We start from the raw sequence: 14,943 nt of genomic DNA on the forward strand, positions 1-14,943 counted from the left end.
TGAACTTCTGATTTAATAGTACATGACACTTAGTATATGACACTGGCGAGGCTGTTGGTGTTGGTGGATTGACAAATTGGCTGGATGATCGTAAAGCAACTTCAATTATACTTTTTATTCATTTCGATTTTAAAGAAAAAAATCTGCCATTTTTAAACCAAAGTTTAACATGAAGATAAAAGTCAATTTTTTCAGCCCGTTATGTTAATTAAGAAGATTTAAAGGTTCCAAACTTTACAGGAAGAAATCCTGTCTGAAAAATATTGCATAGTACCTAGGTAGGTGAAGTTTAAAAATATTAGGATGTGCCTTAGATAGATGTAAATTAGAAGTATTGGAGAGTACCTGGTAGGAGAATATGAGAAATATTAGACAGTACTTGGTAGGTGAGGATGAGAAATAATAGACAGTACTTGGTAGGTGGGGATGAAAAATATTAGACAGTTCTTGGAAGGTTGGGATGAAAAATATTAGACAGTACTTGGTAGGTGGGGATGAAAAATATTAGACAGTACTTGGTAGGTGAAGATGAGAATTATTAGACAGTACCTGGTAGGTGAAGATGAGAAATATTAGACAGTACCTGGTAGGTGAAGATGAGAAATATTAGACAGTACCTTGTCGATGAAGAGATTTAACCCATTAACAGAAGAATATTGAAATTATAAAGAAATGCCACTAAAAATCTCTTGGATACATCTTATTCTAGGTTTCCATTTAAGGAGAGATAAGTTAGTAGACAAATTAGATGTGGTTAGCTAGTCCACGTAGAGAGAGGAGACAGCCATTATATTGGGCAGCTCATTGGAGACTCTGTCTATACCTCCAGTGAAATGACACACCAGACAAAAGTTCTTCCCAATATGATCTAGTTTACTTGGTGGAACATCTGGATTTCTGTCTGTGTAATGTTAGATAATTGTTTCTCTCACTTTTATAATCATTTACTACCTTCTACAATTACATCTTACTTTCCACCATTTGACCACCCTCTATATCAACTTTATATTTCTATATGTATTTTGTCTTTCTGAGAAATATTGCTTACTCTCTCAACACATTTTAAGGAAACTGTGTGCTCATGAACTTTGCCAAAAGCAGGTTTACATTATACTATACAATTTTGTTTACAAGATCTAGAAAAAAAAACTGGATGATGTGACTAATTTCAGCACATAATCAAGTTACTTACAACAGGTGGCACCTTTAATTCTCTGTAGGGTAAATCTCCTTTCATGAAAAGTTGGTTTGTTTAATTTGAAAGTACCCCATAGATGTACACTTATGGTTTTTATTTGTCTCAAGTGACCTATTGCAATGGTCTTTTGTCTGGCTTTGTGCGTCATGTGTTGTAAACAGTTTACATTTTTTACTTCTTTTCTATAAGCAAACCCAGGGTCATGGTATTGGGCCAGTTGTATGCTGGGCTAAAGGGCTACAATTTTTTTTCAAATAAATGACCTTGACCTATTTTTATGGTCACAGGAGTCAAATGTGTTCAAATATCTAAACAACTTCTTCTCAATAACCAAACGTTCCAGGCTTATGATATTAGGCCAGTTGCATGCTGGGATGAATTACCAAATTTGTTTAAATGAATGACCTTGGCCTATTTTCAAAGTCACAGGGGTCAAATGTGTCAAAATCTTTTATTGACTTCTTTTCAATAACCAAATGACTCACTGTCATGATATTGGGCCAGTAGCATGCTGGGATGAAGCGCTATCATGTTTGGTTAAATGACTGACTTTGACCTTCATTCATGGTGACAGAGTCAAATATGCTAAACTACAACAACATTACCATCAGTTCTTTTTAATTGAAAATTAAGCCTTCAAACTAAGAAACATTTTAAACATTGTGAGTATGCATATATCAGTTCTGTTCTGTCTGCTCCAATGATGACAGACAGGTTCTAAAACTGTTTAAAGGCCTGAAGACCTCAGGTGAAAGTTAAGGCCCATGGGCCTCTTGTTTAAAATTATTTCAGACACTTTTTTTCAGTTTTTTTTATTTCTACCACGATTTTTATGTCAGCAGTACATTGACACGTCTATTTTCACAAACAATCTTACAGACTATTTACCTTTAGTGATTTTAATGTGTAAATGCAGGGTGGTGATATTAGTGGGCATGTTAACTTCATGTCTAGTTCCTGCTATTGAAGGACCACATCCACTACATCAATAGAATGTTGAAGAAATGGTTTCTATATTACATTCCACATTCAAAATTTATAAATTTTCACTTTAATTTTAATGATATTTAATGATTTCAGTATCTGAAGGGGAAACAGCAGTTTTTACATGTATATATGTTCTAAAATATTTCATTTGTTATATTCTATAATTCTATATTCGGAGGATGAAAATATTTAAAAAGCCAAACATTTTCTATCTGTTAAACTAACTTTAATCTGCCACATTATAATAGATGGAGCACAAAGTTTTTATTACTAAAAAACAACCGTTTTTTACAGGTTTTATGTTTGTTTTCTCAGTCTTTTTTGGTATTGGTGGTGGTGGGGATAGAGGTAGGGGGATTATTTATTAAATTTTCAGCATTTCCGTACCGTTATAACATATTGCCACGGAAACAGTATCCTGTTGATTTAGCTGAATGGCCAACACAGCTTATACTGAAAATACAGGCCCATCTAATCAATGATTAACCAGAATAGCTGTAGTGATATCCTTTATGGCCTTTTCTTCAGTAACCAAGGGTTACGAAAGCATGCACCATCAAAAATCTGAAGATTGCAATGTCGTCCAGAGTCAACAGGAAGTTGTCATACGATAAAATCAGCAGACTGTGACCACCTCACGATTCATGTGCAAACAATGCACTTAATGTCTGGCTGTTTTTTTTTTATTTTTTGAGAAAAATTCTATTAACAATGGATGGTTAGTAACGACAAACTTAAACCTTGTAAATCTTGTGGAAGTAGTTTTATGTATGGAGCAAGTTTGTATTACATTTGAGGAAATGTTTGATATGACCATTGGCCTGGCATCCATCACAGACATTAAATCTCTTGCCTTAATATCATTATGGTTCACACACTTGTTAAGGATCTTCAGGTAAATTTCATATACATATTACTCTGCTGTTTGTACTATATTTATTTAAAGATTCAAGAATTTGGAGATATGGGATTTTAAGATTATTTTAGCCAATCATCAGTAGATGTTGGGTATTCGAATCATCTTTCCTCCAAAGTCCATCATATGTCAGTGTCTTTCTGTCATCCATCCTGAAACAAATTTTTATTATTTTTCCTAGAGAAGCTCCAGATGGATCTTTCTCAAATTTCATGTGAAGGTTCCTCTTGGACCAGAGTTGTGCCCTTTTGATTTTGAGACTGATCAGAATAAATCATAAAGGGCGTAGATGGAATAGAGAAATATACATACAACCTAGACTTAATTACACCAACACTGTATATCAAAGCTCATTAAGAATGTGAGAATGGTAAAGATGAATGTATTGGAATGTCTGTATCAACCTGTCTGTGTATATGGATAATTAGTCATTTTAGCATGCAGTAAATCGCCTGATGCATGTACGAGGTTGTATTGGTTATCCGTAACATTCCATGAAGATCACATGACCTGCCCTATGTCTATAACGGAGTCAATATCCATACCAAATACATATTCAGAAAGTCAACAAGTGGCATGTTGAATGTCTTCATCCTAGCGTACATATCTATTTTCTGGATTGCAAGAATTTGTTAATAAATTGTTTAGATAGACTGATGAGAAATAGACTTACATAATCCATATGTTTAATACCAATGATAGAAACAGTCTGGTGTTGTTCACATTTCCAAGTGACATATCTAATAGAAACATTGGTATTATATGTGTCATATACATAAAGCACTAGTTTGAATGGTGTTGTTCTTTTGTTCTTCAGTTAAAGGAAATGTTTTGTTTTCTAGGCCATTGCTGTATCTTACAAACTTTGCCAAGCTTTCTCTGTAGTTAAAGATTAACCCTATATTCCAGTCCTTTCCTATATATTAACCTTACTTTTAATGGCAATTTCCCTTATGTTCTATTGTGGGCCATGCTTGTGTTGACATCATTATTACATATGTATTGAAAATAAGTGGTATTTAAAATGAAAAATGGAAATTCTTACAAAGGAAGTAACTCAAAATTTCTGTTTGGCCGATTGCACTGTAATTGAAGAGAAAAAATACTCCAAGCTGTAAAATAATTCCTTTTTCCCAAAAATAATATCAATAGAGGTACCATTTGCACTATAAAAGTAATAGTAATATTCAGTTGATATTCTTTTGTCTACTGGAAGGCCAATGTCTGTAAAAGAAGATATAAAACCTGTGAAATCAGTCAATCAATCAATCAAACAAGCAGTCGGTCGGTCAGTCGGTAAGCAAGCAAGCAGTCAATCAATCAATCAATCAAGCAGTCAGTCAATCAATCAATCAATTAATCAATCAATCAATCAATCAATCAAGCAGTCAGTCAATCAATCAATCAATTAATCAATCAATCAAGCAGTCAGTCAATCAATCAATCAATTAATCAATCAATCAATCAATCAATCAATCAAGCAGTCAGGCAATCAATCAATCAATCAATCAATCAATCAATCAATCAGTCAATCAATCAATCAATCAATCAATTAATCAATCAATCAAGCAGTCAGTCAATCAATCAATCAATTAATCAATTAATCTATCAGTCAGTCAGTCAATCAATCAGAATTGTTTTATTATGTACAGTATACATATAAAATATTTGGTTTAGGTGTTTTAGATAGCAGCTAAGAAAGGTGACCTGAGTTAACTGGCAGATATGTTGTTTGATGTACTTTCTGTTTACAAGGAGGTGTCTTAGTATGTTAGGTTTCAGGATATAATAGCGGTAGATAGCAGTGGATTGGCCACAGTAATTCATCGATGTGTTATTACATACAATTTTTGCTTCATGGTATTGTAGCAGTGTATCAAAAATTCACCCTATATGTGCCTGAGGTTTGAATATCATCATAAAAGCTATAATTTAGCAAGACTGTCAGTAGTCAATTCATACCCTCAAAGCATCCTACAACATTTGGTGCTCAGTGTTTATTTAAACTTGTTCTTGACTTGTTCCTAAATCCCTATTGGGCATTATTGCATTAATTTGAAAAATTTATTTGAATATTTTGTCAAACTATTTATGCCCTCAAAGCATGTTGTAGACATCAGACATTTGAGGTTTAAGGAGTGGAGACAGTTGTATACTTAATCATGGTATAACATAAACTGTGGTTTTGTATATTAATTTGAAACTTATTATCATTACAGCACTTCTTTTCTATTTCTCTATATAAACCACTGATGATCACACCTTTTACTTAACAGATGTCAATGTGAGTAACATCCTGTCACAGGCTGAGATTGAAGTGGTCGTCAATGTGATCCACCCAGAACCAAGAGATTTGCTGATCTCTCTATTGCAACATATTGCAGACCTGCCTTCATGCACACCTGACCCCTGGACCTCACAGGATCAACCTTTCATGCGAGTGTTCAAGGATGAACCATTTAACATTGAGGCTTCTGTTTCCATGGGAACAAATTTGACCTTTGAATTTGAATTGGAAGATAAGGCAGCCATTGTTGTAAGGCCTTGGGATCTGGATCCTCCTTGTAGAGCGTGGAACTGCTCAGCTGTTTACAAGGTAAGTTCTCTAACTTCTGTATCACAACTAATTAGCTTCTTTTACACAATAGTAGCAATTCACCAAAATGTTACATGATAATTCGGTCTTAATGGTAAACGGCTGAATTTCTTGGAGTATATCTTGGAAAGTCCTTCTACATTAATGTGTAGCATTAAAGGATCCACTATTCATGGTTTCCATGATGTAACTCTGTAGACATAAGGCATTGTGCGGTATGGTGGAGATGAATGGTGCAATTGACCTCTTCTGGCCTAAGGGCCAAGTGATCATGTGATGTGACATGATTTCCATTGTCTGTTTCACCTCCATCAACTCCATCACCATACAGTATATGGTCATGATATTTCTTTAATAGATTTCTTGAAAACAAATGATCTTAACCCATTTTCAAGGTCAAATGTGTCAAATTCGTTAATATATGTTCAAATGATTATTTCTGATTAAATGAAATGCCTTATAATAATAAGATACATGACTAGTATATCTCTAAAGTGTTTCAATCTGCAAAAAAGAAGATAATGACTTATATTAAAGGTCACTGGAAATCTGATCAGACACAAACAACTGTTTTTTTATCAAGTACAAGGATTTGAAAAGTGATAATTTGGTAGTAAGATCTCAGCCTGAAGTTTTTTGAAAGTTAGCAAATTTAGATAACCTACAGTTTACAATCACAGAGGTCATATTTGTTTGAACATCTAAGTGGAATTTGTCAGCACACCAGTATTCTCCAAGGATTAAGTGCCAAAAAGTTTGGGAAAGAAAATTACCTTGACCTATATTCAATTTCACAGGATGTCAACATTATAAAAAGACTCAAAAAGTTTTTCTCTGTAAGCCAAAAAAACCCAACTCTGACCTTAGGGTAATATATCTAAGTGAGTTCAAAGATGAAGACCACAGCAGTTTGAAATGAAATGAACTTGACCTTTGTTAAAGGAGTCAAAGTTTGCCATAATACTCAATACAACATCTTTTGATTAACCAAAAATTCCTCTAGAATCCTGACCTTTGGCCAGTAAGTCCAAAGAATACAGCGCCAAAAGTTTCTTAAAACAAATGACATTACATTGCATTCAAGGTCATAAACGGCTGATTTTAATTGCCAAGCACTCTTGCATCTTCTTACAAATACAAGGAAGAAAAGAAAATGATATATATTATTACTATATATTGACCTGTATACAAGTTACACAGTGGTCTGATAATCAGGAATCTTTGAAAAACCATCAATGTGTCTACATACTGATGCTTAGTTAAACATCATTTAATCACTCAGATTTGATTTTAAAAAAAGATTTAAGATAAAAATGACTACCAGTAGACATCTTGGATTTTGGCACCATAGGTAGCCCTACAAAAGTTTGTTTTATCTTAATTCACTTCTGTGGAGTGTTTTTGTTTCTGGTTGAACAGTTGGAAAATATTGAGAAATAAATTAGATTATGCTGGAAAAAAAAAAAAAATCATTTGACACTAAGCAAATTGTTGAGATGTCTGTTGATGAAAAAGTATCAAGTCCTAGCATGTTTGTTGATCTGCAATTTTAATGAAGGTCAAAGGTCATTGACTCTTAAGAAACATATGTTTGGATAGTGACTGTGCCCATGGTTATACATGGCTGTAATCATGACACAAGTTTAACGGTCCTAAGATAACTTGTGTATAGAGCAGTGTGCTGTTTAATTAGAATCATTTATTTCGCTGTAAACAGGAAGTCCTGAAGAGTCTATCCTACCCGCCAATTTCTCACATGTTTTGGTGATGATTGAGATGCAAGCAATAAATTCTTAATCTGTGTGTCAGGCGATCTAGATTGAATTGTTTGAATATGATTATAGGATGGAAGTGTATTCAGCAACATGCAAATTACAGTCTTTCATTCCATTTTAATGACTTTCCTTTGTTAATTCTTGGAACAGTTTAGGTTACTGTCTAAATGTGAACAAAGATGTTTTGACAATGCTGAGGGCTAGTTCCAATATTATGTAGGGTTATTTTACATTGCTTAATCTCTTTAGTATTATTATTTCTCAAAAAACAAAAAAACAACAAAAACCCAAAAAAACCTGACACATGTGATATACGATCTACTGCGATCGCCTTTTGTCACTAGTTATTTGTTACCTGTCTTTAGATTATATCAAATTGTTAATTATATCATCCCTACTATGATGGGGCTTGATTGATGGGCAGAATCGGTTTAAATTTCAAAAGTCTTTTCCTAAAGACCAAGATATGGTAGAAACCAACGCACTTCATGATTGAATTGTCTCAAGATGTTCTACCAAAATGTTTACTTTTAACTTCATAACTCTTTCAGAAATACTCAAACTTTTACTGGAATTGTTACAGATAACAGATAATAGTATGCCTGTAGTAACCCCAGAGGCTTGCAGGACCAAAAGGAGTATTTTCCAACTTAGTGACCTAGAATCAATCATGGTTTTCTTGGTACAAGCACTTTCTACACGTGTGTGACCCTGGTAAAGTACTAACCACAATATACTGCACAGCTAGAGCTCTTTAGCTGGATTGTTTGATCGTCAGACAAGTAAGCCAGAGGTCTTGGGTTTGAATCCGAGCAGAGGCTTTGAAATAGATAATGACCTCTGTTACACTAGCATTACATGTATTTCAAGTAATGCCACAAAAGAAAACCTTAGCTGACCATGATACCCATGGGCCTCTTGATGTAAAACGGATATGTATCATAGTATCACTTCTAACTGTGTATCAGTATAATTGTTCTTGATTTTAGGAGATCAAAATTTCACCAATATTCATATTTCTGAATGGGAATCATTTAAAAATAATTTTTAACTTTTGTGGTCCAACATTATCGGAAAGATAGGGAAATTAAGATCCAATTAAAAGATACAATTTATAGAAAGCACTGCAGATACTAAACAGTAATTCCAGCTGACAAATATTGGTAGCTATTATAAAAGTCTTCCTGTGGAGTCAGGGAGGTTATGAGGTTTTTCTGAGGCTTGGGCACTTCTGAAAAATATTTACCTCTGAGATCTAGAGAGTTGAAACCTTTGTATGCGGGTAGGAGTGGGTTCAGCTTCCATCCATCTGGGAAAGTCTCCAACCTTCGACCTCTTATTTCAAATGATTCTTAAGATTCTGCTTATTTGTGACAGCCCTTGGTGAGAGTATCAACTGTGTGTGAGTGGATATGCTTGTAGGAAGAGATGTCCCTGGAATTTGACACAGTTCTAAAAAGAAAAAGAACAAATCAAGTTTTCTGTTACTAGGACTGTTAGGTGGAAATCATGCACTGTTAGAGGTAATACAAGTCTGTTTTATTAGGTTATATACATGATATGATCATCGTAAAATTCTCATCCCTGAATACCCCAAGGCTGTTGTTGATGAAAGAAAATATACACATAACACAGATTCTAATTCATTTAAAATGTATCAGCAATTGATTGGTCAGTGGAAATTTTTGGCTCGGTAACTATTTTCCATATGCAGTATGTTCGTCTCTATGGCAATTTGTTAATGACGTCATAACCTTGAAAAATCAAGACCAAAATTGTGACCCTGAAAGGTCAATGGATTTCAGGGTGAGATGAAATGGTACTGAAATCACATATTTTTGACACAGCAACCAAAATTTCTGAAAAAAACCCACAAAACCGCAGAAAGTAACCTGGATTTGCCTAAAGATTACTGTAAATTTGTGGGTATAGTGCGCACACGGGTATAGTGCGCAGGTACTTTTTTGGGGTCAGATTAAAACAAAAAAATCAGAAACATTAATTGATTACTGGTTACCGCGATGAAACAGTTGTGGTTTGATCCATTGATAATTAGGAAACCACAATCATCGTGACCCTAACATATTTAATTACCTTATATAAACAAATTCACGCAGTTACCTGACTTAACAAGCATGAAAGGCTTGGCTAATTGGATAATTAACGGTTCTTAACAGGTAACAAACACGTTGAGTATGAGGAGTTTGATGACACCCAGCTTTGGCTGAATGTGTACTATTGCTCAGTAAACGATGTTGTTTTAACTGTCTGAAAAGTTTCAATCATACCTTGTCCCCATATCTGTACCTACTGCGGTATCGGAAGGTACTTAATTATAGATTGTTTACACCGACTTCGACATGGGGAAACTGTGAACGCCATTTGACCGTCTAAAGTCCCAACCACTGACCAGAAGGGCTGACATAGGTGCGACAGCGAAGCACCCAGAGATGGAGAAAGAGCTGTTCAACTTTGTATGTGATCACCGAGATGCCGGTATCGCTGCCAGTACAACAGAACTGCGCGTGCGGACCATGTAAATCAAGAGAGGTCATGGGGTCACCAACTTTGGGATCGGTGGGATGGGCTGTCCGATTTATGAACAGAACGACAATCGCCCCAAAACTTCCGGACTCATTGAATTCCACAGATACATCACCAAAATGAGACAGAAATTTAAACACTACTATAGCCCCGACCAGTAAGACCGTCACTATTCGAATGACGGGAAACAAAAAAAATGATTCACCGTAATGCTAGCGTGAATGGCCGATGATTAAAACATTCAAAATTTATTTTATTTTATTTGTTGTTGTTTTTATCTTCAAACTATCATATAAGACCGACGACTTTTACATGTAACAATGTGAAGGGAGGTAATCCAATATGGCGGACGCAGAAATCGGGAATGATAACCCCAAGAATGACATGTTCCTGCGTATAATGCGCACCCCCTTTTTGACACGACAGTTTTAGCTTGAAAAAGTGCACACTATACGCGAAAATTTACGGTATATGAAACAGAATAGGGATAGTAAAATTGAAGGCTATATCATGATAGTTTATTTTACTTGCTCACAGACTTGTGTAGGGAAATCATTTAGTTTATAGTGTAATAAAATAATATTTAGAATAAGGAATACTGTTAGGATTTCTGGGGTGATGACAGGAGATGTCCCAGAATGGTATATCTGTACAAGGAATACTGTTAGGATCCCTGGGGTGATGACAGGAGATGTCCCAGAATGGTATATCTGTATAAGGAATACTGTTAGGATCCCTGGGGTGATGACAGACGTCCCAGAATGGTATACCTGTATCAGGAATACTGTTAGGATCCCTTGGGTAATGACAGGAGACGTCCCAAAATGGTATACCTGTACAAGGAATACTGTTAGGATCCCTGGGGTGATGACAGGAGATGTCCCAGAATGGTATACCTGTATAAGGAATACTGTTAGGGTCCCTGGGGTGATGACAGGAGATGTCCCAGAATGGTATACCTGTATAAGGATTACTGTTAGGGTCCCTGGGGTGATGACAGACGTCCCAGAATGGTATACCTGTATCAGGAATACTGTTAGGATCCCTTGGGTAATGACAGGAGACGTCCCAGAATGGTATACCTGTACAAGGAATACTGTTAGGATCCCTGGGGTGATGACAGGAGATGTCCCAGAATGGTATACCTGTATAAGGAATACTGTTAGGGTCCCTGGGGTGATGACAGGAGATGTCCCAGAATGGTATACCTGTATAAGGAATACTGTTAGGGTCCCTGGGGTGATGACAGGAGACGTCCCAGAATGGTATACCTGTATCAGGAATACTGTTAGGATCCCTGGGGTGATGACAGACATCCCAGAATGGTATACCTGTATAAAGAATACTGTTAGGATCCCTAGTGTAATACTACACTTGGCAGAATGAACCTGTATCTTGCTGACGTTGATCTAACACTCAATATCTACTTAACAAAAAAGTACTAGGAAATTATTGTGTTATGATAATTCTACAACACATAGAAGATCTATAGATTTAACATCAATGTATTGTTTGTAATCAAACTTGTTGGTATCTAGATATGCCTATAAACTTAGTCCAGATTTTAATAAACAGCAAAGAAAAGAGAATAGAATGAAATAAGTGTTTTTTGATAAACAGAAAAGAAGTATAATGAACCAAGAAGGGGTTCTTTTTATTGATGGATAAAGGAATTCTCCTGTTGGCAAAAGCAGTTTTTATTACATTAGAAATGAATCACAGTAAGGAATAGAATGGTTGTAGTCACATCCATCTGACCCCGCCTGGGGCCAGGTTCCTAGGCAGTTATCAGCCTATTAGATTTGTGTGGCCAGCCATGGCTGAAGCTAATTGATTTATAACCAATTATGGAATGTCAGGTCTAATCAGGGACAATTTTCTTCAGGATGGTTTACACAATTCTGGGGAACTTTTCAAACTGATATAAATTTCTTCCTTAGAATTGTACTTGTACATGTCAGTTATAATGTACTATGCACATCAAGGATAATTTAATAGAAGATTTAAAGGAATTGCTTTGAAAAATATATGGAGAAATGATATTAAGTCAACTTTGTATAGATTTTCTGTTTTTACATGCAGTTTGTACTTGCCTGTGTTTTTTCATCCAAAAATTAGTCAAGAAATTTGTTTCCAGTGTAATACTACTACTAACATCATTGTGTAGTGTTGCTGTGATTTGTTTATGTAGAAACATGTGTAGGATCATTGATATTTGTGTATCATTAACGTACATGTGTAGGATCATCGGTATTTGTGTATCACTAAGGTACATGATTAACATATGTGTAGGATCATTGGTATTTGTGTATCATTAAGGCACATGTGTAGGATCATTGGTATTTGTGTATCACTAAGGCACATATGTAGGATCATTGGTATTTGTGTATCACTAAGGCACATGTGTAGGATCATTGGTATTTGTGTATCATTAAGGCACATGTGTAGGATCATTGGTATTTGTGTATCACTAAGGCACATATGTAGGATCATTGGTATTTGTGTATCATTAGGGTACATGTGTATTTCTCAGATACCTGTCTATAAAGACCAACTGTAGGTATTAAAACCTTTCCATGAGTTATCACCTGTATTTCACAATAATTGTGTATAAAGGTCACTTATATATGATACATACTTGCTTATAAAGGCCATTGGTTTTGGGTTCAATGTAATAAAAAGTTTTAGTTATTTTCAACCTCAGTGTAAAGGTTGCCTGCCAATAAAAGCTACTTTTTTTGCTCCAACAAATTTTACTACAGCTATTCAAAAGGAAAGTAAATGTCATTAGATTTATTTACTTGCATCTAAATCTCTGCATTATACCAACTTTCAGCAGGGAATGGTCAGTAAAGGTCATTAGAGGGCAATTTGGAGGTCAAGGTCAATTTAGAGGTGAAGGATGATAGCTGGCATTGCTTGGTAATCAGGGAGACCACATGTATTATATAGACCACATGTGATTGTAGTGATGATGAAGAGTGGTGTGGCCTTCTGTGACATGATGGGAGCAACATTATGATCAGTGATGGTGGCTATAGGACCATTACAGCTTTGTCACGACTGCTAGTTAATGACGATTTATAGGCGTAAATCTGTCACATTAATTGAATTGTTCTGATATTAAAGTGTAAAAAGTCAACTCTGGCAATGAGTATATCTTATCAGGGAAAATTAAAAGTTCTACATGAGGGTAAAAAACACAATCCAACATAGTCCAGACTCTGTAGCAAGGCTATTTCACAATCTCCACTCCATCAGATGAGATCACATTAGGGGAGAGCCACTCAAGCAGAAACTGAATAGGAGCACTGTAGTAAACTCACTTCTCATGTAGCAGGGAAGCAATTAAAATTGATAGGTAACACCCAGCCTTTTTTTTTTTGGTTAATTTGATTGATTTAAATTTCATAATGATATAGTTTTTGGAGGATTGGAAAATCTTAAATTTTAAGTGGTAAATTTTATAAATTTTATAATGGGAATATGTGAGAGATAATGTTTCTATTAAAAAATAGCACTGTTGTACTGATACCTTTATGTGTTTCTCACTGTAACTTGTGTGATACGTCACATACACATAACATGTTGAATACGTTTCCTTTAATTGACATTCAGTCAGCCCTCTATATCTTGGCTGGAGATTCCCAATTTAGAACCAATTTTATGATTTATTAGTCATTCTTTTTAATTGTTCATAAATCAAAAAAGATGGTTTATTCACAGATACAGGAGCTTGAAGTTTATCAAAAGAAGGTACTTAAGCACTTCTCTCAGGTTTTAACAGCAAAACTTATTCCATTGTATTTCAAAAAGTTTGGTATCATTTCCCTCTAGTGTTTAGGCCTTGCCTCATTCATTTACTTATGCATTCTTTTGTGTGAGGTTTGGCTATATTTAGAAATTATGTAATCAGTCAAAAATGGCATCTTGGAACACCCCACTCAATACATTCACTGTTAGATGGAGTTACCACTAGAATCTTAAGACTTTGGTATAATGATCATAGTTATAAATTACACAACAAAAACTTCTTTGTTATTTAGACAGGAGCTTTATTTGCAACAGATTCCAGGTTTGCCAAGTCATTCTCATTTCTTCAGAGTGAATTCAAACAACAAATTCAAGGAATTTGATAAGATTCAAAGTGAAATAAGATGTTTGAATCTTGGACCGAGAATTGTAGGATAGGCTCTGTTCATCTTTGTTGCCTATTTCTCAATACCAGTTCCATTCAGTTTAATGCGTTTGAGTTTCATCTCAGTTATGGAACATCGTAAATTAGTCATGGTAGGTATTGTGAACATTGCAGATATTCTTCTCGTAAACCTAAGCAACATTATTGTGGTAGAATTGTAACACTACATTATGTAGTAAGTAAATATATGTTCATTCTGAATAAGCATTAAAAATGAAATATCCTGAATCTACTGACGAAACCAAGCACTCAAAGTTTAGGATGGTCCATTCTAATTTTGGAAACATTTAACATTTGCAGAAGTAGGTTAGCTGTATAATTGCTTGATTCAAATTATTCAAACTGTACATCGTTAATATCACAGGGATTGAAAAATGTTGCTGTGTCATTTTAAATCATAGCAGTGACATTATTTATGCAGAAGCAGGCTGAATCATCCACCATTTTGCCTCTAGGACAAGTCCATTGTCGGAGGAAAACAGTATCATCGTGTTATGTTTTAATATTGTAGTCTTGTGGTTAGTGGATATGAAAAAGGATATACAGGACAAGCTTAGATTGAATGTGTAAAGTATGTTATCATACATTTGTAAATTTCAGAAGTGAATCTCCCATGGTGTGGAGCCAGCCAGAAACAAGGTATTGGCCTTGGGTAACAGAATTATCAGTTGAAGAGGCGTTGCTTTGTCTCATTTAAGCCTATATCTCCATATAATTCAACAGATAAAA

The 14,943-nt window shown here is 35.1% G+C and overlaps 1 pseudogene; it reads left to right on the forward strand.

The window, feature by feature from the left end:
• The first annotated feature begins 2,896 nt into the window (after positions 1-2,896).
• Positions 2,897-14,943, forward strand: part of LOC132565489 (uncharacterized) — a 63,401-nt pseudogene continuing 51,354 nt past the window's right edge.

This window comes from Ylistrum balloti, unplaced genomic scaffold, assembly GCF_031769215.1.
Source record: "Ylistrum balloti isolate Yb309-2 unplaced genomic scaffold, AGI_CSIRO_Ybal_v1 Utg369724, whole genome shotgun sequence".
Lineage (NCBI taxonomy): Eukaryota > Metazoa > Mollusca > Bivalvia > Pectinida > Pectinidae > Ylistrum > Ylistrum balloti.